This window comes from Macrotis lagotis, chromosome 1 (genome assembly GCF_037893015.1).
Source record: "Macrotis lagotis isolate mMagLag1 chromosome 1, bilby.v1.9.chrom.fasta, whole genome shotgun sequence".
NCBI classification, from domain to species: domain Eukaryota; kingdom Metazoa; phylum Chordata; class Mammalia; order Peramelemorphia; family Peramelidae; genus Macrotis; species Macrotis lagotis.
This window is the reverse complement of record NC_133658.1, coordinates 567695678-567723247: the sequence shown is the minus strand read 5'-3', so window position 1 is coordinate 567723247 and position 27570 is coordinate 567695678. Positions and strand designations below refer to the sequence as shown.

The window sequence follows — 27570 nt, the reverse complement described above, 5'->3', positions numbered from 1 at the left end:
AATATTGAAATAAAATCATATACACACATACATGCATACATGCACATATGCATATGTGCCTATTCCTCCCAATTAAATAGTAAAATAATTTTAACATTTTTTTAAAATTTTGAGTTCCAAATTTTATTCCTCCCTCTTTCCCTCCTCATCGAGATGATAATCAATCAGATATTGGTTATGCCATGCGTAACCATGTAAGACATTTCCATATTCACAATTTTATACATTTAAAATCATTTACAATTTTTATAATTACATTTAAAGATAATTTTCAATGTTCATATTTGTAAATTTTTGTGTTCCAAATATTTCTCCACATCTCCCCCTCCCCAAGTCAGGAAGCAATCTAATATAGGTTAGACATGTATAATCATGTTAAACATTAAAAAATCAATTTTAATGATTGTTAATTAATAGATCCTTTACTATACACATGGGTATTGCTCCTTTCCCCCTCTCTTCCCTGTATGTATAGTAAACAAGTGGCCGCATTAGAGGTTCTGTTAGGGGGTCACTCTAAAGCTAACATATTAGGCTTTCCTGTTTACCACCTTTAGTAACTGAGTAGCCTTCTTCATCTCTTGGCTCCTGTCCACTTTACTATCTCTTGTGGAAAAAGCACTGGTTTTGATATAACTGGATCTGGCATCTCTAATGTGTATTGCTTGTGTGACCTTGGCTAAGTCTGTTTACTCTTTTTTTTAAATGACTGGGACTAGATGAGATGGTTTCCAAAACACCTTTAGTCTCTAACTCTGATTCCATTCCTCAAGAGAGGAAAGAAGTATTTAAAGTTTCTATTGACAAGTTGACTTGACTACATGCTTTCCCTCCTTCTTCAACCTTTTCAAAAAATGAGCCAACCGATCCAGAATTGGTACCTTTGTTGATATTTGACTTCTGGGTCATTCCTCTGAAGAAGTTGATTGACTACCTAAAAATAATGAGTCATTGAAATCTTCTGGAAGATACTCTTGCTAAATATCTATGACTTCCTAATTTGCAGTCAACAGTAAGGGTGGAAAGCTTTGGTCTGTAAAACTAAGGCTAGAATAGGAAGAACAGTCTTAAAGGTACAGAATTTTGTGTTTACACCCTGCTATCCTAGAGAAGGAAGCTTAAGGGCAGATAAAAGAGACCTTGAGCAAACATAGTGGGGTTTTTTTACATTTGCCTGAATTTAGCAAGGTTTATTAACCCTTCATTTGTCCTCCCTCCTTACCCCCCCTTCCTTTTTCTTACCCCTCTGCATTTGGTCCTCTTGAGAGTAATGAAAAGAAATCAAAGTGCTTTTGTGAGTTGTGACAGCCAAGTGCAAATAGATTGATTAAAAACACCGTGTTTCTTTTTAAAATTTAAATAGAGAAGAGATTTGTGGGTAATATGCATAATATGTGTTCAGTGGTAACAAGCTTGCTAGAAAGAGGAGGGGAGAATAAGGAGGTGCTGCCACTGTTGTTCTATGCTTAAACACAAGATTGATTTTAAATTTTTCCTGTGTCAGTTTCATTACAACCAAATTAATCCTTCTTTCTGCAGCTTAAGATTTTTTCTGGGCTTCTCACTGAAAAAAAAATGTATATTGTAGCTTTTCATTTCTTAGAAGCAGTGAATTCAATCAAAATGCATTAGCACACCTACCTTTGAAGGGTGAAGATTTAAATGATGGGGTTTCTGCTTGATTGATTACATTCTTCTTTTACCTCATAAATTTTCTCTTTCCCCAAATTCTGGCATAGCTTAGGGAACCCTCCTTTCAAGACAAAGCTCAGAGATGAAGGAAAGCAGCATTCTCTTCTAGACATACATCATTTTAGCCTGAGGGATGCAGTATCTTAAACATCCTTGAGCTGGCCACATGGTTCAGTTCCTAGAGTTCCACACTGTCTAGGGGACTGGAAGCAAATATAAAGTAAAATAAGAATGAACAACAATTAAGAAGTGTTTAATAAACTCCTACTGTGTTTAAGGCATGCAAATAAAGAAAAATAAAATAAGGTTCTATTCTACTGGATACAACCTATCCTATAAAAGGATTGATTTTAACAAAGGTAATCACAAAGGTCTAATGGATCTTAAATTGAAGAGAGAGGGTAGATGACACAAAGCATATTTAGCATGGCTTAGCAGGGAAAACATTGGATTCTGAAATAAAAGACCTCAATTTAAAATGTGACTCAGTCCCTTAGTGTCTAAGTGGCTTCAGACAATTCACTTAAAATCTTCTGAGTCTCAAGTTCTTCATTTGTAAAGTTAGTGAAAATACCACTCTATGGAGGATGATTTAAAGAGGGGAAAATCACTGGAGACAGGGAGACCAATTGCAATAATATAGACAAGGAAGCATCTTGATAACCTCTAAGGTCCCTTATTGTTTTAAATTTAGATTATATATAATTATATATAATTATATATTATATTATTATATATATTATATATAATTATATATATTTATATATATATATATATATATATATATATATATATATATATATATATATATCATCTATGACATCTATGACACTATGACCTCCATGATTCTGGGAAACAAAAGTGAAGCATCTGTGCTAGTTAAATATGAATAGTCAGTATCAATAAATATTTATTAACCATCTAATATGGATCAGGTACTATGTTAAGTGTTGAAATAAGTGCTAGATGCTAACTTAAAAGGAAACATATGACTTAATAATGGAGAAAAATTGAAATATATATTATATATGCATATGTGTATATACCCATAAGTAGATATATTCAAATACTATTACATATACATGTATAAATTATATATAATTCAACAAGAATTTATTAATTGACAATGTATAGCATCAGTCTTGAAGTGGGGGGGAGATACGAGTAAAATAAATAAAAATGAAGCAACTGAAATCCTGAGAAGTTGGAAGATTTTTCCATGACCATATAACTGGTTAGTGATCATCTTTTGACTCCTCTTGTAGTGTTCTTTCCCCTATAGTATTATGAATTGTATGTAACTGGTTAACACCAAGCTACTAAAAAAAAAACTATTATCTCTACATAATGATATAATCCAATCACTAAATCAGGATGTTGAATTTAGAGTCATAGGACCTAATTCAATCCTGCCACTTACCACTTACATGTTTAAGTTATTTGTTCAAGTCTCTTATTCTGTCTGAGCCTCTGGTTCCACATCTGTTAAATGAAGGAATTGGAGTAAATGTTCTCTAATGTCTTAGAAGATTCTTGATCCAGATTAATAGCCCCTATCTGGTCTAACAAAATACCTCACCTCACCCTTCAGCAAAACAAACAACTAATAAAACACATTTCAATTTATAGAATCCAAAATAAAAATCACTAGCATATTTAGAGAAATGTGATAAATTTAATTTAAATATTTATTATTTTACAGACATTGAACTATATCATCTGTTTTACCTTAAATTCTTTACCAGAGAGTTGACAATTTTTATATAAATTATATTTATAATTATATTATATATAATTATATTAATTGTATAATATATTATGTATTAATTATATATAATTAATAATTATATAAATTACTAAATACATTCTTAATTCTTCAATCCAGTCATCCCTTTATACCCTTCAGTTCCTTGTTTAAGGGCACATGGGTGGTTTGAGTTCCAGGTCAAGAGTCAAGAATTTATGAGTTCAAATATGATCTCAGACAATTATTAGCTGTATGACTCTAGGCAAGTAACTTAACTGTTTGCTTCAATTACCTTATTAAATGACCTAGAGAAGGAAATGATGAACCCTTCTACTACCTTTGCCAAGAAGACACAGAGAATTGAACACAACTAGAAATGACTGAACAACAAAAACAAATCCCTTGATAACTGTTTATTGTATCCAGAGACTTTTCTGAATTTTGGGTAAAGAAAATCTGGTTTCAAATCCTGCCTCAGATACTTGCTAACTATATGCTGGAGGAGTCACTTAACCTCTCCTGGTCTCAATGTTGCAGTGTCTTTATCTCTAAAATTAGAGGATTATACTTGATGACATCTCAGGTCCCTTCCAACTCAACATCTATGACACTATGACCTCCATGATTCTGGGAAACAAAAGTGAAGCATCTGTGCTAGTTAAATATGAATAGTCAGTATCAATAAATATTTATTAACCATCTAATATGGATCAGGTACTATGTTAAGTGTTGAAATAAGTGCTAGATGCTAACTTAAAAGGAAACATATGACTTAATAATGGAGAAAAATTGAAATATATATTATATATGCATATGTGTATATACCCATAAGTAGATATATTCAAATACTATTACATATACATGTATAAAATAAGAGCTTTTCCTACTCTGCTCCCTGCCCTTTGTCTCTTTTTTCCTAATTACTTCCCTTCAAATTATTTTCATTATTATTCACTAATTTGCAGAAACAGTTTCATAGGTTTAAGGATTTTAGCTTACTTTATAAATGAGCATAGGAATAATGAAGTACAGATAAGTTAAACAACTTGAAAGAGATAGTTTAATTGAAGTCACCTGGACTGATTGCATGATAGTTTTTATTATTTTTAAAAAGTCTGGGAGTCCTGGAATCCAGCAAAAATTGTCTAGCAACCATCTTCTGCCCCTTGTTTAGAGGTTTTAAAACAATAAACATCTTTTAAAAAGAATCCCTTTCAGGCTTTTCCCTAACAAAAGCAACTGCTTACCATATACATGTCAAAATAAGAATCTATGGAGCTGATTTCCTTCTCCATTCCTTTTATAACCAGGAATTGTTTCTGCATATATGGATATAATATATATATATATATATATATATATATGCATATCAGAACTGCTTAATTAAGAAAGAATCCTTATTTCCAAAATGTATTTAAAATTCAACACAATTGATTTCTAATCATCTTTATTGAATTATTTCTATAAGGAAGGCCTTCAACTGAATTCAGCAACTTTGAGCTTTTTAGTACTATCACTTAGGCTACCATTTCTTTACTCTTTCTGTATCTTCTTTGATAGGTGGTCCAGTGCTCATTTGAATTACCTTGAACTGTATTTACAGAGAGAATGATTGACCTAACAATCATTTTAAGACTACATTTCAAATTTTGTCTATAAAGTTAAAATGTTTATGCTATTTCATTCTCAATTAATAAATGTATGTGGCTGCTTATAAATAGTGCTTATTCTGTTTTCATATTATCTCTTAACTGGAAACAAGAGAGTAAGATGGTCTTGATCTTTCAAGCTGTTTAGTAACCTTCATCTCAGTAATAGAGCTTCTATAAAACAGAGTTCTGTTTGGAATGCTAAACTTTGAGACAAAGAACTGAGTTCAAATTCTACCTCAGACTTAATAGTGTAACTCCAGGCAACTCAGTATCCTCAGTCTACCTCAGTTTCCTCATCTTAAAAAATGGGGATAAAAATTAGCAGTTATTTCACAAGGTTGTAGTAAAGATTAAATGAGATATATATATATAAAATCCTTTGAATCCTTTAAAATGCTCTATAAATGATAACTTTTATTATTATTTAGTTTGGATATATTTGGGGAAATGGATTAGGCAGACTTAGATTGGAAATCTAACTTATTATAGGTCTGGTAAGGTTATAGATACAATACAAGTTTAGAACAAAGTATCAAGTGAAGCAAGCCAGCTTTATTGAAAGGACATACTTATCAATAAGGATAAAAACAAGTCAGGTCTGCTCTGACCCAGTTGCAAATGGAAACTCACCCACCCCAACCAGTGAAAGAAATGGAGTGTGTTCCTATATAGATTCTTTATCTGGATCAGGACTGGGTATTAGTGGCAGGGAGTCCCCACCTGGAGTGCAGGGTTTCAAGACTAGTACTAATTCATTTTAGAAGGATGAAGAATTGATAGCCATTTGACATCTTGACATGAAAACTCTTTGGAATTGAGAATAGGGTTTTCTTTTTCTGCTGATAGGAAGTGACTTATTGACTTCTCTGGAAGATTGAGGGATTAGAGGATGGACTTTTTTTAAAACAAGGTAAGGAGGCTAATAAATTCTTTACAAAACCTCAAGCTCTAATCTCTGCTTGCCAGTCCCAAACTACAAAGAAAACTTCAGATCTTATTTCTACAAATGCTAAAAGATAATCAATCAGGTCTTTTCCCTTTTCCATAGCACTGAAGCTCAGCCAATTGACTTTGGTTGTGTTGGACAATGAAAATTTGTGATCCTAGAAATTCCTAATGCAAAGTGACTATGTTCCTCAAAGATGGAAAGCATGACCTAAAAATGAAGGATATGCCCTACTTCAAGTTACAGTAATTATAATGGCATTAAAGTGACATAGCATATTTATCACTCTCTTTTTTGTACCCTGCAGGACTGTACACTACTGTACTCAGTAGCATACTTTTACAGACCATCTGCATTGGTCTCCTCTCCTCATACCTTAAATGATGATCTGGGAATCTCTTTAACTCTTAGCCACACTTCTTAAATATCCATTCCTCAACAACTCACATGCCTGCAATGCTAAGAACTACCCTGTCATTTACATGATAGGTTATACTTTAATCTTAATTGAGGACCCTTCCCCACCAGTAGATACCTTACTACATTTACTATGATTGGAAACCCTCTAATTTCCGAAAGAACCATCATTACTGTCTCTGCATGTATATATTCATCTGCAGAAGACTGACAAAAGGAAATGATAGATTTTTAGATAACAGAAACTCATGAAGGTTATGAAGTTGTGAATTGCAGTCATATCAATGTCAATGATATCAAATATTCTTCCAAATATGAAATATATCCATGAAATATATCCCACTTTAACTTTTATTTATTTTTTTCTCACTTATACAAAATAACTATATGTTAGTTTAGGTTTTAGTAAAAACAAATGAGCTATTATAACACCTTCAACATACCTACTCTTAACACCTTCCCAGAAATCATCAGTGTAATATTTGGAGGGAATGTTAAAATTAGATTTAAGATAATGCTTAAGTTATTGCTTTAGTACCATTGCCACACACAAATACCATCTTTAAGGGGTATATTTTTCCATGTTTCAAGGACTCATTATTTCATTAATATAAATATTTCATTTACTGCTATACATCATAACCACCATATACCTTATACTATATGTAATGTACTTGAGTTTCTGTGACTGAAAAAAAAAGATATTGATCTGGTGTCAAACTCATGGAGAAAAACTTTCAAACTTACCTAGACTGGTTGTCTTACATATAGACCATACTCCAAATATTTTTGAGTTGACAGTACCTAATTTCTTCTCTAGTAACTGCATTACATAATAGTAGTAAAATTCAAATTCTTATCCATTTCATGAAAAACTTCTGAAGCAAAATATTGGTAGAGTCAAAAGGCCAGGAATTTAGCTAAATTGCCTGATAAATAGATGAATTTGTAAAGGCATCTCTGAATCATGATTTCTCATGCAATGATATTCACTGGAATCTTTTAAGACTGAGTTGTTGATACTGTGTTAGAATGGACTGTTACTAGAAACATGGAAATAGTCTCATTATTTTTGTCTGCTAAGACAGAGCTAGATAGCAAATGGCATTCAAAACAGGTAGTGTGTTTTACTTCCTTATTGAGAGTCTGAATATGACAAAATTATATAAAAATTAAATAAGAAAATTAAGAGGCAGATATTTTACAAATTTTCACATTCACTACTTCAGTTCCTGTTATGGCTACTTACTATTAGACAGTTTAAAACAGAACACTAGAAAGTTTAGAATTTTGGAAATATTTAAGAAAGTCATGATTTTAAAACTTCAGAAATACTCATTACTTTGCCCAGCTTTGAGCATCAGATGGTTCAGAAAAAAAACCTATTGTGCTAATAAAAAACATACAAGTATCCCCTATGTTAATTACTGTTAGTGCTGGCATGATATTTTATATTAGGACATTGTCACGGGAGAATGGTTTTAGAAATGATTAAAAGAGAGCATATTTATCCAAGGGAACATTTATTGCTGATCCTTGTTTACATAGGCAGAAATGAAACATCCAGTCATTTCAACAATGCTGTTGACTTACTATCTAAAGGTGCTTTCCAATTCCCCAAATACTAAGTAGGGATCACACATTGTTAACCTGCAAATGACATTTTTTCCTTAGAGATTCCTACTCCATTTCATCTTGGATCACAAGTGGAATGAGTTCAGTTGAGTTGTAGCCTTATTCTATTCAGTCAAACCATTGAACAGCTGTGTTTCTATCAAGTCTCCACTCACAAGGGGCTCAAGACTAGACTAGATTAGAGATACTAAAGGTCAAAGAGGAAAGATTTTGGAAGTATGAGAAATGTTTTTTTGGAAGGGATCCAGGACTCAAATAGCATAGACTTTGCAAGGCAGAAAAATCAGAAAGGGATAGATCAAAGTATGAAGGTTAAAGCATGATCTTTCTAGTTCACTTCCTTGACTTTATATTGTTACTTTTTTAGCATCTCGCTTAGTATTCTGTGTTACATAGTCTCTAAATGTTTTATTATATCATTTCCATTATCTGCAAGCATATATGTATTATATATATATATATATTTCTTATTATCCCACATTAACTTTTATTTATTTATTTTCTCACTTATACAAAATAACTATATGTTGTTTAGGTTTTAGTAGAAATAAATGAGCTATTATAATGCCTTCAACATGAATCCTTTATTCCTAAAAAACTCTGTTTATTCTCTGCTAGTACTAGAGACCATCAAAATCTAACACTGACTGAGGTACAGGGTACTATTTACAGAACACTGAGAAATATATCTAAACTAAATATCATTAATTGATAATTTTGCTTTTGCTTTTCACCAACTATGTGGGCATACTGTAGATGACTAGTGTCAAATACAAATAGAAATGGGGGCTACTAAACCATATATAGGGATACCTGTGGGACACAGATATTCATTGTATGGGCTGATATTGGTTTATTAACCATTTGTTGACATTGTCTATGTCCTCTTATATTTTTATTTATTTTGTTAAATATTTCCTACTTACAGTTTAATCTTTTTCAAACCACATTTGAGAGTATTGCAGTCCTTTTTAATGGACAAACTACATGTTTGGTTCCTCTATCATAGATGTAATCTATGATTTACTTTTTTGTACCTTTTTATCAATATCTCCAATATCAGTAGTACTATTCCTGCTTTGGGTGGAAGGGTAGGTCACATTTTTTTTTTCAGTGACTAGAAATTCAAACTTTCCTAACTGCTCACTAAGTTTGCCTAGTTGTGAATTCATTTTAGACATGTATGTTCTAGAATAAAGAAAAACGCCCATTTCACTGGAAGTAAGAAGTTCTCACAACAGATCATACCTTTTAAGGCCTATAGAATTCTGCCTTCATAGAAGGAGAAAAAAGAAAGATTCCAAAGATTTTATACATATATACATACCTATAAATACATAATTAGATACATACATGTATATTTTTGTTAGGCTTTTTCATGCAAGGAACTAAAGCACTGGGAGCTCTCTCTGGTGCTGCTTAAAACCCTTTTGGTCTGTTTGAGATAGCTTTAATTTTCCTGTTTTATCAAATATTCTGTCTCACTTATATGTGTGATTTATCTTAATTCTGCCCAGGCACCTATACTTCTAACTGTGAGTCTGATATATAAATATATCTGATGAATTTCTGTCTAATTCATCTGGATTTACCAATACCCTGATCAGAATACAGCAAACCTTAAGTGATTCCTTTAGTTAGGTACCTAGATATTTCATTTATTTAGGTTCTTTATACCCTATTTTTTATACTCCTCAAACTCTTGCTCTTCTTCACTACCTTTATTTCTGCTCTGATCATAATATTAAAGTTTAAGTCCTCTACTATTTTATAAAAATTACTTGTGGTGTATTTTTTTTCTCCCACTCTACCCACCTCTTTTGAAGAGACTTTGCTAGTATGTGTTGGAAGAGGGAGATTCCTCCTCAGGAATCCCCCACTACTTCCAATGAAGTCACAATTTGAGACTGAAATAATTTAATACATATTCTCTGACTATCTATAACAAGGGCCCTATGCATGATAGGATCTCAAAAATATTATTTAATTAATTTTTGAGTATTGTAATACCATCTTCCAAAACAAGTAAGAAGCATATTGAAAAATAGCTCTTGGTTGTTATACTTTTGGAGACTCATCATTCTTTTCATATTTAATGTTTATTCTTTCATTTTACTAACGTCTAAGCTTATATGCCTATTGAATAGGTATTGCAGATTTTTTTTTTTTTACTTTCTTGTGGTTTATACAGTTTCCAATTTGATCCTCATTTTAGTTGTTTCCTGCTCATATATTTAACCTTCCTGGCATTGTTGATAAAATTTTCAGTTTTTCTCTGGTATATGCAGCATCTTACCCCTATTCTGTACATTGCAGTGAACCCCGCTGTACCCTACTACACAATTCTCTTGTATGCATTCTTAGTCAGCTATGAGAAACCCTGATTTGTCCCCAAACTGATGACATTTCCATTAGATTTTAATTTTAATTAAATTTGCACATGATTTTTATTTCATATTTATTAAAATGCAACTATATGACTTGCCCTGCATTATCTTTAGCTCCTTAATTTGATTCTGCAAACACTCCAAGCTTTCAAAATTGATGTCCACCATTTGTCCTTCTCTAGCTAATCCTGCTTATCTATCAAATTGATGTTGAAAATTGTTTTCCATGAACATCTGTTCTATTTAAAAAGTGCTGAAATCAGCCTCCAAGATCACTCTCTTTACCTTTTATAAAGATTACAACCAACACCCATTACTTCTCTCATTTTTAAAAAAGCATTCAAACGGCTGCTTCCCTTTTAGTAATTTTTCTAAAATAATCAATTCAGTCACTCTGTCACCCAACTTTCAATATGACTGTGAGATGAATATAACCAGTCAATGATTTGTTAATGTCCAAGTTTCCCAATTACTCCATTCTCTGCATTCTCAAGGGCTGTTTTCACAAGGTCTTAATTATATCCTAATCATCCACACTAATTGTTTTCTTATTAAAGTCAGATTTAAAAAATTAGTTGGTTTTCTCAGGCATTTGGAGTTATCATTAATGTCATGTCCCTCATTTATTATGGGATCTATTTACCCTCTGGTTTCTCTATCCCCCTGGTACTTTGTAAAAGCTTTCCTATTAATTTTAACCATGTATATATGATGTAACTCGCTGGGCTTTTCTGTTGTCTTGATTTTATCATGGAAGTTACAATAGTCTGGAATGGCATGGTTCAATATATGCATTTTTTTTTTTTTTACTACGAGTGTGTTTATAACAATCTAATCTGCTATCTGACTTTCCACTTATAACTCAGATTTGCCTGCTGGTCCTCACCAACATTCAAGTCTTAAATCAATAACAGCCCATACAATGAATGTATCTGAAGATGAAGCCTACACAGAACCTCTACCTTATCACAGCATAGTTTGTCATCATCATCATTTTTACTTCAAAACCCTCCTCATACCTATTATCCATTCATTCTGCTATTGAGTTTTGATTCCCACTAAGAAAAATTCAAATCTCCCATATTCTCTACCTAGACCTTCCATGTCAAAATTATACCTAGCCATCCAAAGCCACAAAACCCATCTGTTCCAGCTTATCAATATTTTTCTTCCTTTTTGATTCACCATCTTATTTCTCACACTTTCTATTATAAAGTCCTAATATAAGAACTCGCTATGTATATTCAGAACCTACTTCTTATCTGAGCCTCCTTACCTACTCAGACTCTTGCATATTGAACATAATTTGCCAAGATTGATTCCATGACCATATCATGTACATACCTGACATATAGTGATATTCTTTCTCAATCCTTATACCAATTTAGAAACTCATTCTTCCTGTTTTCAAAAATGGCCAAACCTCTTTTCTGGCTTCTCTTCTTGTTATATCACATTTTCTGAGTTTTGACTCTGTCCAAAGATAATAAATATTCATTGTATGGGCTCAAAAGACTTCTCTTTCTGTTTTTTTTTAAAGTTTTTAAGCTTACCCAGCTACTATTCCAGTTTCTCAAATATCCTTTGAATTCTGTCTCTTACTTACTCACTGATCTATACTACCCAACTGGTCCTTCTATTGTTCCATTCACCTTGTTGCTCTTTCTTATTCCCATTCCACCATAACAAAAAGCAATAAATGAAAACATCTGCCACAATCCTGTCCCTGCTGAGCACTAAACATATAAACTTAGCAACATTATTTAACCTCTTTGAAACTAAATTATATTAAAAATGAGATTACAATTTATGTTAACTACTTTTTAGAGTTGTAATGACACAATGAGATATCTACAATGCACTTTAGAAATATCGAGTTCTATAGAAAAACAAATTATTATAAATATTTCAACCATGGATATAATTTTCATTAACTACTTTATAACTCTTTAATTGGACTTTCATTTGGGCTGCTGACTTACCCATTATAAGCCCCTAGGGCCAGTAGAATACTGAAAAGGTATGAACTAATAAGAGAGCAGAACCCATGACAGAACGTTCCAGGCATGGAGACTAAATAGCTAGGGCCAAGTCTTAGATTTTCTTCTTATTAAATATTGATGTCATGTGATTTCTCTAGACTTCATTTTCTATAAAAATAGAAAAGTAGTGAATTACATACCTCAAGGAATTTTTTCACATAGAACCTGGACCTTTGACTTCAGTGACTTTGGAAACTTTTAAGTTGTTGTCTAGTATGGAAAGGATTGTTGTAGAGATTAAAGGAGATAATTTTATTCATTGTAAAAAGTCATTAAACCGTTATTTAAATATAAACTCATTGCCATTATCAGAACAAAAATTGAACACTAATCTTGTTCTACACCCACCCCAAAACTTCAAACTACTTCTAATTCTTTCATCTAGAGATCTCCTATTTAATCTCCTACCCATTTTCTAAATTGAAGTGAAATATCAGAATAGTATGTCTCACCAGGGATAAGATCAAGAGGGGTGAATCTTCAATTAGCAAAACAAAACTCATTATCAGTTCCCCTAAACTCTCTCCCACCATTACCTTCCATATCATTGTAAAAGTCAACATCACTTTCAGTGTTCCTCAGACTTGCAACCTAGGAGTTATCCTCAATTCCTTAAAGATTGCTTATTGATTGATTCTTAAATTTCACCCAGACTATAGTAGGGACAGAAATGACTGGATAAATACAACAAATTTATTAAGTCTTTCCTATTTGCCAGGCACTGTGCTGTGATGAATAGAAAAGGAAAAAAGAATCTCTTTTTCAAAGCACTTGAATTCTAACAGAAAAAGACAAACTATAAAGAAACTCTGAAAATGGGAGGCAGAAAGGGAAAAATATCTGATGGGACAGGAAAGATATATATATATATATAAACTAAGTTTGAGATGAAGTAAACACCTTGACTGGGGCTCCTAATGTCATGGCAATTCTGCAAAGGGACTTACAATGAACATGGAACTTTAAGAGTAAGAAGTAAAACAACTTGCATGAAGGTGGAATGGGACAGAGAGTTAGCTTGAACTGAAGAGTGTGGAAGTAGAGATATTAACAAAGCAATGAATGTAGTCCAAAAGCCATGACCTAAGCAACATATTGTTCAATAACTAGGGTACCTTGTTTCAAACAAAATATATTCATTATATAATTCAACTCTAAAGAGAAGATATTGTTTAATGTTGTTTATTTCATCAATGTGGGCACTTACTGATAAGAAAACTTTTTGCATCAAGAAAGACAAAAAATTTGTCACATAATCTTTGAGAATTCCTTAAGATACTGAGAGGTTAAATTAATACCCAGCAACATCTGTGGAAGGAGCTTTCACACTTGATTAGATAAGTTTTATGGTCCCTCTCAGCTCTAAATTCAATGCTCTATTCTATCTTTATTCAGGTACCTTTTCAAGAGGCAGGGCTTTCTGTTTACAAAACCATCTTGTTATTCATTCTGTCACTTTACCTATCAAGGAAGATGCACTAAGTATGACTATTGACATGATAGTTTATTTGTTTTTTTTCAATAATCATTGCAAAACTTCTCAGGCAAGTAACCTTGGGTTCTCAAAGACTTTGCCAGTAGCATGCAAGTTTTCACATGACCCATCAAGATAGAAAGTTTTCAAAAATATTATTTGACCTAGCTGAGTTTGGCAAGGGCAATAATCAAAGGGTTAATCACCATATATTCAGACATAACAATCCAACAAGAACCAATTAAGGATTCATGAGCAACATCAATGGAGGGATTAGATGAGCTTAATGGTCCCTCTCAACTCTAAATACAGTGAACTGTTCTTTATCAGGATGCCTTTTCAAGCCATATATGGGATGGCAAGAGAATTAAGTCAAAGAATAGAGCAAGAATGAGAGCCAAGGAATAATACTTGTAATAAAACACTATATGGATTTCAGCAGTAGTAGTAGTAGTAGTAGTAGTAGTAGTAGTAGAAATAGTCAATATTTATAAAACACTTTAGTGTTTAAAAAGTAGGTGACTGACTTGCCATGTAGCTAATAATTGTCTGAGACAAGATGTGAACTAAGTTATTTCAAAACACAAGTCTGAAACCTTATCCAGCAAACCCCCTAGCTTTCTCAAGAGATATCAGTAGTAATAGTTATATTGTTGGTGATAGTAGTAGAGGTGGTGGTGGTGTTAGCATGGTTTTGGTGGAGTTATTGAACTTCATTTCTGTGGTTTGCAGTATTGGTTGTTGATGGTGATGATTATGGCAGTGGTGATACCTTAAGAAGAAAGAGGATTCCAAAAGCAACTAAAGTTGATAACACAAGCTGGGAAGATGTAAAACTGAGGTTATAAATTAAATCACAATTTGACAAAATTCTGGAATTCTGAGATAATGAAGAGAGGAATAAATAGATAATTAAAAAAACTAAAGCTCTTTACAAAAGTAAAGCCTTGAACAATAACAGGTTTTATAAGCAGTAGACATATTCCATAATCAAAAGAGAATCTTAATTATGCTATGTATGAAAAGAAAAATGAAGAGTTTTCCCACTATACATATGAAAATATAGAAAGATATTTTCATCAGTACCATCTTTGAATGCCAAAGAACAATATTCTCTATAACATAAGTCCTTGTGCAGATTTAAGCATTAATAATGTTGAATACAAAAATGATAGAATCAAGTTGTCAAAGACACGTGAAAGCACCATTTACAGTATTTTAACAAAACAGAGTTCAGTTGTACAGGCTTCAACATAACCACCATTTTTCATGACTCCCTGTTCAATCTGATTTTCCAACTCATTGAAAATATTCTCCAGCTGCTACTGAGTGATTTTGCAAATTGCACTCATGATCCTGGCCTTAAAATTACCCAACAAATGTGCTTTTGGAGAGTAAACAGTAGTTTTAATGTTCCCTTCTATTCTGTGTACATCCCTAGAGAGAAAAATTGCAAGAGCAGAGTTGTTAACTACCACCCAGAGTTCATCACAAGATTATAGATATTTATGGTCATTCTAGCTAAATGCCTTATCCTACTTTTCCATAATATTATTCCCATATGTCTCTGGCCATTTTTATGAATGATACTTTCCAAAAGTCCAGGGAAAAATTTCACAGTTTAGGTTTTATTGTGTGTACTGAATATGGGATGTTTTGCTCATTAGAACTATTTAGGATCATAGAAATCAAGCAAGACTTTTATTGCAATGTTTTAAAATAAATTTTAGATTTTGCTTTTCTGGGCATTGATTGCTCCAGTAGCATCTCTCTAAGAAGAGAGATAGACGTTGGATTAGTGGAATCAGGATCATTTTTTTTTCTTTTTACCTGGAACTATGATTTAATAAGTCTAAGGAACTCTCCCTGAGGGATTTCTTTTGCCATTAGAGACCAGCATCTCCTCTTCAACTTTGTTTGAGAAAGTTGTCTAGGGCTTGGAGAGGTTATGTGTTTTGCCCACAGTTCCTCAAAAAGTAGGCATCAAAAGTCAAACTTGAACCCAGTTCTTCCTGACTTTAAGAACAATTCTATATCTACAATCTCTCTAAGATAGATTTAAGATCAGAAGATCTATCTAGGATCAGAGATTTGGAGCTCTAAGGCACTTTAGTGAGCATCTATTTAAATTCCTTCTTTTAACAGATAAGGAAACTGAGGTCTAAAAAGGGCAATATGCACATCCTTCAGTTCTCTATTCATTAATTCAAAATATGCTTTAGTGACATAAAGAATAGAAAACATGTATTTAATTGTCTTTTTTGTACTAATTAACTTGCTGTCCTCAAGTCATATAATTTTACTTCTTTGAATAATAGTTTTATTATCTGTAAAATTAGAATAAATACTTTTAGTACTTATTACACAAGTCTCCTGTGAGAAAAAATATTTCATGTATTTTAAAGTGTACAAGAAATGTGAAATATTCTTACTCTATGGATCTGTGATTCCATTGGTAAGTATCCCTCATTACCACCAATACAAAGTGCAGTTGTTAGATGAATTTCCCATGACTTATCCATATCTTCTTTCAAATCTTCATAGACTATTCTATTAATTAAAGAAGGACCTTTATAATTTGTAATTCAGGGTAGCAATATAGCAGCAAGCTATTCATCTATTATCTTTCATTCTTACTGCATTACATTCCCACCTCCTTTTCTAATCATTTATATCCTCACTGATATTTTAAACAACTTATCCCACATGTATAAACTTTAGTAATATGATTTGCCTACTAAACTCACCATATGTCACTACATTGTCTTTTGGTTTATTTGAATTTTCCAATTTCATTGGTGGTTCATTCTTCTAAGGCATCTAGACTTAGATAACCAAAATTTTGATGTTAATAGAATTTTGTGACACTGAGTATTTTGGCATCATTTAAAACACTTGTAATTGTTCTTTTTGAAATGTTCTCTTACTCCTTGTCAATTTGGGGATGAGTTCATTGATTATCTAGATGTGGCCTACATACAAAGGGTCTGCATGTGCGTGTGTGTGTGTGTGTGTGTGTGTGTGTGTGTGTGTGTGCATACAGTAACTTAAACTGTCCATCAAGTCTGGGTAATGTGTATTTTTCATTTATTTATTTATCAAGTATAGATTATTTGAACAATCCCTTTTATCCTAAGGATCTCCTCCAAGAGATTTTGTAATGTTACAAGACTAATAAAAGCAGTTAAAACAGTATTATATATAAATAGAAATATTTGCAGAACTTCACCTTCCATAGGCAGTCTTTTTATTTAGATATCAACATAGTCAAATTATTAAAAATCATACTAACATTAATAAATATGTGTTCAATGACTTCTATTATAAGGCATTGTGTTTTGTACTGTAGTTACAAGAGATAAACATGATATTGCTCTAGTAGAACTTGTTTTCTAGAAGGTTAAATTATGTTCAAACAAAACTCCAATAATTAGTCATTTCTCCAAATCAGCATCCTATCTCATATATATTTGCACAGGCGACCTTCCATATTTATTGCATTGCCTCTATCCTATTGAATTAAAATTAATAGGGTTTTTTAGCTTTGATGTGACTAGTTTTTAGATTTAGATCTAGAATAAACTTTTTTTAAGTAACTATTAAATCACAAATCTTTTCATGCTCATCTCAAATTATATCTTCTACAGAAAAAAAATGTGATTTTTCACCTACCCTTTCCCAGATGCTAATGTTCTCTCCCCTCTCATTACCTTGTATTTACTTGTATGTGTAATTTGATCTTTAGAATGTGAGTTCTTTGACATCAGAGATTTTTTTCCTTTGATTCTTGGTTCCCTAGTTCCTAACATAATGTTTCATACATTGTATTTGTATAATAAATATGTGTCAAATTGATTTGAAGAAAAGACAGAAATGCCCACAGTATAATGTGAAGTTTGAAAGTACAACAAGAAATACAAACATTAAGGAGAAAGGAAAAAGCAAAAAGGAAAACCTATACAAATGATGCCATCTCAGAGGAGCAGGACTTTAAAGAGAGTTAGTCATTAAATATGCAGAGATCAAAGGGAAGGGCATTCTAGGAAGGGAAAAGAACAGCTTGAGCAAAGGCACAAAGATAGGAAGGAGTAGACTGTATTTGGGGAAGAGCAAGTAATTAAGGCTAAATTGAAGCTTGTGGACTACAGCATGACAGATCTGGCAAGTGGTCTCTCTCCCCAAGAAAGCATGAACATCATTTTCCCTCTTAAGAAAGTAATTACCCCTACCCCCTGCTCCCCATGTCTGGAGATGGATATAACAGCAGAACACAGATTATAAATTATAAACAAATTTGAGCATTCAGTTAATGACATATGGAGTTAAAAAAAAAAAACCTGTGATTGAATTCTAATTTACCCTTTATTACCTGAGCAAGCTAACTAACCTCTCAAAGCCTCAATGTTTTCATGTGTATTTCTTAAGCCTATTGTTAAATGTCTTTCATGGGTCTACCAATGCAACTGCCTACTTTCATTGAACTTAATCCTGGCTCTATGCCTATAGTTCATTTGCAATTATACCTTGACATTATCACACTGTCCACTTCCCTTTTCTGGTTACATTTAGTCCCCTTTCCCATCTATTGGCCTAATCTAGGTAGCTTTAGTTCCTGTTTTAGACAAATAAATGATTGCAAATTCAGGAGATAAAGTCACCTCCCTTTTCTGGTGTGGCTGAGTAGAGGTAGCCCTGTGGGGGCAGTAGGTTCTTTCAGGCAATCAATGGAATCCTAATGTTTTTTTGAGAATTAATTTACTTTCCCCAGGGGAAAGATTTTACTCCTATCAGATATTGTTTTCACTTTGGTTAATCGCAGATTCAGACCAATTATTATTGCTTAGAAGTGAGTACTTTTAGGCAGCCTGTAACAGTATAAGAAATCAGAGAAGGCAAGGTTCTTTTCTGCATACAAAATGTAAGACCTAGTATTGATTGGTCTTTTATCCTTTTGCTTTTTTTTGAGTTTTTTCCCTTTTAAAGTCCTGCCAAAGGTTTAAGATGGATTCTCTGGACCAAGACTTCTGCACTACAATCATCCAATCACATTTTTCCTGTGACATCACTCAGCAGACCTTTCTGCCCATTCTAGCATCACTGAACTGGATAGCACAGTTCAGTTACCTTCTTGCAGGTTTATAATTTTATTTTTCTTCTTCTATTGACTTCCAACTTCCCAGTGAGGTCAGGCAAATATAAACAGTTATACTTTTCCTGCATCTATAATCCCAAATTATTACTCCAGCAAGACTAGACTATTTCTCCATCATCTGGAGAACAATTTTAATTAACTTCTTTCTTGTTCTCATCCCTCATTCCCTCTGCTCTCTCCCCTCCCAAATTCACCCTTCCATTTTGGAAGCTCTCCAGTAACAAAGCCTAAGAAAGCAGACTGAGAAAGGTTAGGCAAATACAACGTTATTACCGGAATAAGTAACATATTGCTCATTAAACATTTAAAATCAACAGTTGCTCACTGGATCTGCCAATATTTTGAGAAATGTCAGTTTTACTGCTAGGTGCCACTTGGCTTGAGCTGCTTAATTCATGATTTGTGAACTGACATCCAGGATAACAAAACTGCATTCCAGTTAAGAGTTTTGTCGTCAACAGCAAAACTCCAAATATCACAACGGAGAGCTTGGCAACTCTTTTCCTTCTCACTCCTCAGCTCCCCCTCCCCCAAATGCCTCTGCCTTCATTCCAGAAACAAATGGATGTGTTAAAACAGTGAAATGTGTTCATGGAAGATAAATAGTTTATCTTAAATTTACTATTGCAGTGTCAAACTGAGTCTCAAATACATGTACATATTTTACTTGCAGACATAACATTTCAAAGTGAATATTTGTTGAACTTTTTTCCAAACATTGATATATATATATATATATATATATATATATATATATATATATGAATATGAGACTTGGGGGGATGGGGGGGATGCAAAATTGATGTAACTCGGATCTTATCAGGTCTATGCAATGATTTCATCAATGGTATGTGATCAGAATTTAGGAATGGTGCTATATAAAAGGTGTCACTTATTGACTGGCAGCAGCAGAAAATCCTGGATATTGACAAAGCCCTCCCTTTCTCTTATTTTATAGTTTGATTCAATTTCTTATTCACAAAAGTGTGAAATCCTGGACCAAGTCCTGGGCATTTTCGATCTATACTTCAGCCACTGTACAACTTCTCTGGTCAGAGTTGTTGTTTTAAATGCAAAAGGAAAGGCTAGGTGCATTAAGCCCAATTATTCTAACTTGTACCAATATGAGCTGAGGTGAGATCCTGTAGCATAAAATAAAGTATATGAATGATGCTCTTAATGTACTGAAATGTAGGGGTATAAATGAGAATTCGAAATGGGAATCTCCAAAGAAGTTTATGGTATAGGAAATAACTGGTCATTGGGTAGAGCTTTCTGATAAAGGTAATGTTTTCCCAGTATCTGGATAGATAGGAGACAAGGGAAAATTGATGGGGTGGCACTTTGTACCAAACTGATTCACATCAATAGTGACTTAGAACTTCATGATAAAGAGTATAATGATAAGGCATTTTGATTCAGATTACCATTGGAAACAGCACAAGGTGAAGCTATTAGTGCATAGATATTTGCTTGGGGCATTCTTAACTAATACAGGATAAAGAGTGAGCTTGGAGATAAGATATCTTTGGTATAGGAGATTCATAGATAAGGAATTTCCTTCTACCAGTACAAAACACATTTGAAAACTGATGGGTCTTAGAGTATTTCCAACAATGTTGAGAGGTTAGGAAACTTGCTTTGGGCCCTCCCTACAGCCAATATGTGTGATAGGTAAGATTTGACTTGAGTCTTCCAGATTCCAAGTCCATTATGTTATATGGTATCTGTTTAACAAATATAAAAGGAACTCAAGATTTTGTGAATACATTATTCTATAGATACTGATCACTAATACTAACAGTAGCTATATTTACTCACAGTGGGTCTGCCTGCATGTCCCCTGAATTAAACTAAATGAATAAAATTGGGAAATCCAATTTAAAAAAAGGCATAGCAGGGGCTATTTAGCCCCTGCTCTCTAGGAGATTATATTCTAACAGATGGAGACAACATATATTAAGTAAAAAGTAGCTAAGGAAGGGAAGTCACAGGAAGTGATCCACAGGGCAGCTAATTATCAAGTTCTTTATAAAAAGAATAAAAATATTAATTCAATTATTGTACCCAGAAAAAGATGGAAACTGGCCAGGGAATGGAAGAGGCAGAACTAATGGAAATCAGGGCAGTGATGCAAGGCTAGATGGAACTTGAAACAGAAGTTTATCCCAAATAAAGCACCACTAAACTATTTCATACAGGAGAGTGAAATGATCTGGCTTTTAAGAATATCAATCAGGCAGAGCCAAAGGGGAATAATTGTTAAATACAAAGAACAAGAACCCCAAAACCTCTCTCTCTCTCTCTCTCTCTCTTTTTTGAATGGTTTTTGAGATGTGCAGGTCCTGAATGGATCTCCCAGTTTATTTAGTTAATATAGTGCACAGGCCATGCAGTCAGACTCATTTTAAGTAACTATAATTCATACTCAGACTCAATGGCCTGTGTTACTCTTGTTATCATTAGTCATCCACAGCTATATTTTGGAATCCCTAGAACTTATCTTAATACCTGTTACATACATAGTAAACACTTAATAAAAGTCTTAAAAGTTTATTCTATTCAATGTCATGAAATTATATTTTTTTAATTTAAATTTAGTTTTCCAATTACATACAAAGATAGTTTAAAACATTCATCCATTTGCAAGTTTTTGTGTTCCACAATTTTTCTACCACCCTCTCTTCCCTCCCTCCTTCCCATGGTGATGAAAAATCTGGTGAAAGTTGCACAAGTACATTTTTTCTTTTACATATTTCTATAGTAGCCATACTGTAAAAGATGTGGAAGCACTAAAAGGATAAAAAAATGAGAAAGGAAGAAAAAAAACAACAGAAGTTTTAAAAAAGTGAACATAGTGTGTTCTTTGTTCTGCATTCATACTTCATAGTTTTGTTTTGTTTTTTTCTCTAGTTATGGAAGGCATTTTCTATAAGAGGTCTCTCAGGATTGTCCTTGATCTCTGAACTGCTGGGAGGATCATGATTGATCATCTTACAATGTTGTTGCTAATGTGCATCATGTTCTCTTGGTTCTTCTCACTTCACTTAGCATCAATTCATGCAAGTCTTCCCAGGTTTTTCTAAAGTCCAGCTACTAATGATTTCATACAGAACAATAGTATTCCATAACATCCATATACTATAACTTGTTCAGCCATTTTCCAATTAATGGGAATGCCCTCAGTTTTCAGTTTTTTGACACTATAAAAAGAACTGTTATAAATATTTTTTACATGTGGAACTTCTTCCATTTTTCATGATCTTTTTGGGATACAGACCTAGTAGTGGTAGTGCTGGATCAAAGGGTAGGCACAGTTTTATTGCCTTTTTTGCATACTTCCACATTGCTGTCCAGAATGGTTAAATCAGTTCATAACTTCACCAACAGTGCATTAATGTCCCAATTTTCCCACATCCTCTCCAACATTGCTCATTTTCATTTTTTGTCATTTTAGCCAATCTGATAGGTGTCTGGTAGTACCTCAGAATTGTTTTAATTTTCATTTCTCTAATCAATAATGACTTGGAACATTTTTCTATATGACTATAAATAATTTTAATTTCTTCATCTGAGAACTGCCTGTACATTTCCTTTGATCATTTATCAATTGGAAAATGACTTGTGATCTTATAAATTTGATTCAGTTCTCTCTATATATTTTAGAAATGAATTCTTTTTTCAGAAATACTTACTGTGAAAATTGTTTCCCAGTTTTCTGCATGAGATGTTCTTCTTAACCTGACTCCAATATATATTTTCAGAACCTCTATTAATAATTCCTCAAACTGGTCTCCTTGCTTATTTTTGTATGTTACATTCAGCCTCCTCTTTCTATGCCTTTTCATAAACTGTCCCCAGGCCTATGCTTCACTTCCTTATCATGAAAAACCTAGCTCTCTCCTCAGCTTCTGTTTAGTTTAACTCCTAATCTGAGAGCCCTTTCTGAATATTTTATACTTACTTATCCACATACAGAAAAGAATACACTTATCTGTGTACTGTGCAATCCAGTGACACTGGACTCCTTGACGTTATTTGAACAAGATGCTCCCAACTTGTGATATTTTCATTGGTTGTCCCCCATGCTAGAAATGTTCTCTTTCCATTCTTCCATATGGCTTCTCTTGGTTTCTTCAAGTCCTATCTAAAATCTTACTTTCCAAAGAAAACCTTTCTTGTTCCCCTTAAATCTATTGCCTTCCTTCTGTTATTTACTTCCAATTTATTACTATATTCTTATACATGCATATCATATATTTCTTATTTGTATTTTTTGTTTTATGGTATGCTCACATTTTATTTGTATATCATTTAATATATATTTATCATTATGAAGTTATATCATTATATGGGTATATCATGTATATATGATATTATATGTATATCATATAAATAATTGTTTTTACATAATTATACATATGTGTATGAATATGGCAGATATAAGAGTAAAGAAGTACAAAGGGAAGATTCAACTTTAGAGATAGATCACCTAGATCAAGTTCTGCCTGTGTTACTCTGGGCAAGTCACTTAACCTCTCAGTATCTTCCCAAAGGTACTTTCAAAGACTTTAAGTGTCTTAACATTTTTCTTTGGTAGAGAGAATTTCCTAGAAGGAAATTACAAATATTAGACAATAAAAATATCTAGATAAAACATAATGCTTATTCTCTCTATGAACAATCATTTCAATAGATAAACTCAACCCAGTTAGTGTTAGGTGTATCATTTATGGCCATGAAATTAAAAGAATATGAAATATAGGATCTCATAAAGCATATATCTAAACAACTTAATTTTACTCCCTAGCAAGAAGAATATCTCTATCAACATTTGAAAATTGGGATGATGTTACTGTACATCAGTGAATCTAGATTTTTACCTGAGAGGCACCTTAGAGATCACCTAGTCTAATCATCTCATTTTACAGAGAAGGAAATTGAAGTAGCTCTTGGGTTTTTGTATTCTTTATGCATAACTATCCTGCTCATAGGTAGACTTTGGATAATGCTTATATTACTTTAACTGTACAGAAGGAGGCAGGGAAGCCCTGCAGATACATCATCAATCTGTCAAAAGATTAATTTAGTATCTTTTTATCTACTATCCAATGTTTTAGGTGTTGTGAAGGATATGAAGAACCCTCAACCATCTCTCTCTCTCTCTCTCTCTCTCTCTCTCTCTCTCTCTCAAACACACACACACATACACACATACATACACACATACACACCACACACACATACACACACACACAAGCACACACACAAAATATGAGTGTGTGATCTCAACTAAAGATCATACCATTGTATTAAAGATCATATCATTAAACTTTTCTAAAGTTAAATGGTACAACATTGTACTTGGAGTCAGGAAAATCTGAGTTTAAATCCAACCTCAGACACATGCATGTTATGTGACTCTGGGTCGATCTTTTAACCTCTGTTTGTCTCAGTTCTTGCTTCTGTAAAAATGGGAATAATAGTGCCTACTTAAAAGATTATAGCAAATTAATAAAGTGCCTTGCAAACTTTAAAATACTATAAATATATATAATATATATATATATATATATATATATATTTGCTTCAGACACTTAATAATTACCTAGCTGTGTGACCTTGGGCAAGTCATTTAACTCCATTGCCTGAAATAAATAAAATTTTAAAAATATTCTATAGATGCTGGCTATTATTTTTATTTTCAAATTTTAAAATAGTAATTTTTAATATGTTTAAAAACTTTAAAATAACAAAAGGAGATCAGATACATTTTACAACAAGGTTGGGGAAGTCTTAATTTAGACTCGGATGGTCGAGATCATAAAACTTATTGAGTAGAAAGTATTGGTGTGATCAAGTCTATTGTAAGAAGATAACCGTAGATGAATAGAAGATAAACTGGAGTGAAGAAAATAAGGCAAAGAAATCAACCAGCAGGCTATTGTGATAGTTCAGGTGTGCAGTGATAAGAACCAGGATGTTGGTAGTGTCAGAAGAGAAAACAGGGGATAAGGGAAAGATGCTATAAATGTAAAAATTGACAGTTGAAGGATATGCATATGAAGGATGAAGAAGAGTGAAAAGTCCAGGATGCTATCCTGGGGTACTGAGAGGATGGTTGGTTTGCACAAAAGTAATAAAGAAGGTAGGAAAAAGGGAGGGCTTGGGAGGAAAGATAAGTTCAGTTTGGGACATATTGAGTATAAGGAGTCTGTGGCATATACAATTCAATATGTTGGAAATGGGAGACTGGAAATCAGCAGAATCATTAGGGCTAGATAAATAGCTTTGGTCTTTGAAGCATCATATTTTCCTCTCAGATGCATGCTCAGCTAAGCTTCCTTTTAGTTTTGGTTCAACCACTTCATTAGAACTGGAGCTACTAATAGTTGTCTCTATTCTTCCCGAATAGTATTTTGGATACCTTCTTCCAATGCCATCTCCTTTATCATTTTAATACTGTCCATGGAATTTTCTTGGGAAAGATACAGTAGTTTGCCATTTTCTTCTCCAATGGATCACCTTTTGTCTTTGATTTGAAGTTTAACATTAAAAAAAAAACAATCAAACTAAGGTCTTGGCAACTAGGCTTTTAGTTCCTGGAAAAAAAAAAGAGAGCCATGAAAGGTTGGGCATGTCTGAATAACTGAACAACAACAACAACAAAGTAGATGGGGTGGTGGCATGGCAGAGATCGAAGGGATAGAGGGACTGGAGGTCATGAAGCTTCTTCAGCCTTTTAATACTGAAAACAGAAAAATAGAAAAAAGAAAGTAATCATAGAGGGGGAATAAATGCATAAATGTATTCATAAATTTATATGTCACATGAATGACCTGAGAATTATTTGGGGATCTTCCACTTCTGTTTCTCTTCCCCTCTCCAGATCTTCCTGTTGTTTATAGTTACCAGCTCTGCTTGCAATCTCAAAGTTCAAAATAAGAAATGTATTATTAAGTTAATATAAGTAAGTGGAGTTCTCATTTGAGCACATCCAAAGTGATAGTACTCATCAATTGCAAACCTTCTCCAAAGAAATCTATATGTTTATAAAAACACTTTTCTCCATGACCACTATTGACTGGGAAAGACTTCATTCAGGGAGACTCAGATTCTATTCCACCTCACTGGCATTTCTTTACATGACTCCCCATATGTGCCTTGGAACTAATCACTTGCAGCTTTCCTCCCTTGGCTAGCAGGCAGTTTTCCTCTTGCCACATCCAGTACCCTCCACAGCCCTTGCTTCTTGATGTGCAGATTCTTCTCAACCTTAGTACTCTTCTCATTTCAGCTCATAACTCATTTTGTTTCTACCACTCAGCATCTCACTATTCTCAATTCTGTTTACAACTTAGTCACTCGGTTTGCTTCCAAAAAACAATATTTATCCTCTTTCCCAAAGTACAATCTCTCCAACCTAGCCCCCTATGGCCAGGTGGATCTCTGAAAGAATTTATCCAGTTTTAGCACACATTCACACACACACACACACACACACACACACACACACACACACACGCATGCACACAATATAATAACTCCATTACATTTGAAGTATAAAATGGTACAGAAGAAGGAATATTGACTTTCTACTCAAAAAACCTGGATTTAAATTCTCTCTTTTGCTTTACACCTTTGTGGTCTTGAACAAGTCACCTAATCTGTCTGGGTGCTAGTTTCCTTATTTTTAAAATGAAAGTCTAGAGTATCTCTGATGTTGCTTTCATCTCTATCAGTCTGTGATATATATGATTGGTCCCCACTGCATCATGTTTAATATGAACGGGTATATAAGGAAGAAGGGCTATGAGAATCTCTTTTTTGTACCATTTTTGGGGAATTTCTTAAATTGGTTTATTCTGTTGGGAATTCAGTGTTGCCTGACTCTGCTTACCCCAGTGACCAGCCTTTATATTTTGTGCTTCCCTTATGCACTTTGTAGTTAGTCTTGGAATTTGTGAGAGTAACTCTCTCCCACCTTCAATCATCCCTTAGCTATCTATGCCCTACTTTCATTCTCAGCAATCTGGATCAGGTTTTTAAAAAATACCCAGAGCTGTTTATTGAAGAGGAAGAATGCTACCAATTAATTTTGGCATAGTTGCCTAAACAACAGGAAGGGAGAGGGATTTTTAGTTTTTGCTGTATTCATATTTTTATATGGACAACAATGAAATATAAAAGATTATGGATAAGAATTTTGTTTAATATGTATTTCTGTATCTGTTTTCTATGCCCATATGACTCTTCTCCTTCAAGTCGCCTTGTTTAAAAATGTCTTAAATTATTCTCTGTTCCATTCATTCCTATTATAAAATCTTAGGGTAATTTAGGATAAACTGAGGAGGCATTTGCTGTCCACCATCCTCCTAAAGTTTACATCTAGCATCATTATCTAGATCTCTATGGAAAGGTATCTT

At 33.3% G+C, this 27570-nt stretch overlaps 1 protein-coding gene across 2 annotated transcripts in view; it reads left to right on the top strand.

Annotated features, from left to right (window-relative positions):
• The window catches only part of LSAMP (limbic system associated membrane protein), an 801725-nt gene that overhangs the window by 675350 nt on the left and 98805 nt on the right, over positions 1–27570 (top strand). The gene's annotated exons all lie outside the window — the stretch shown is intronic.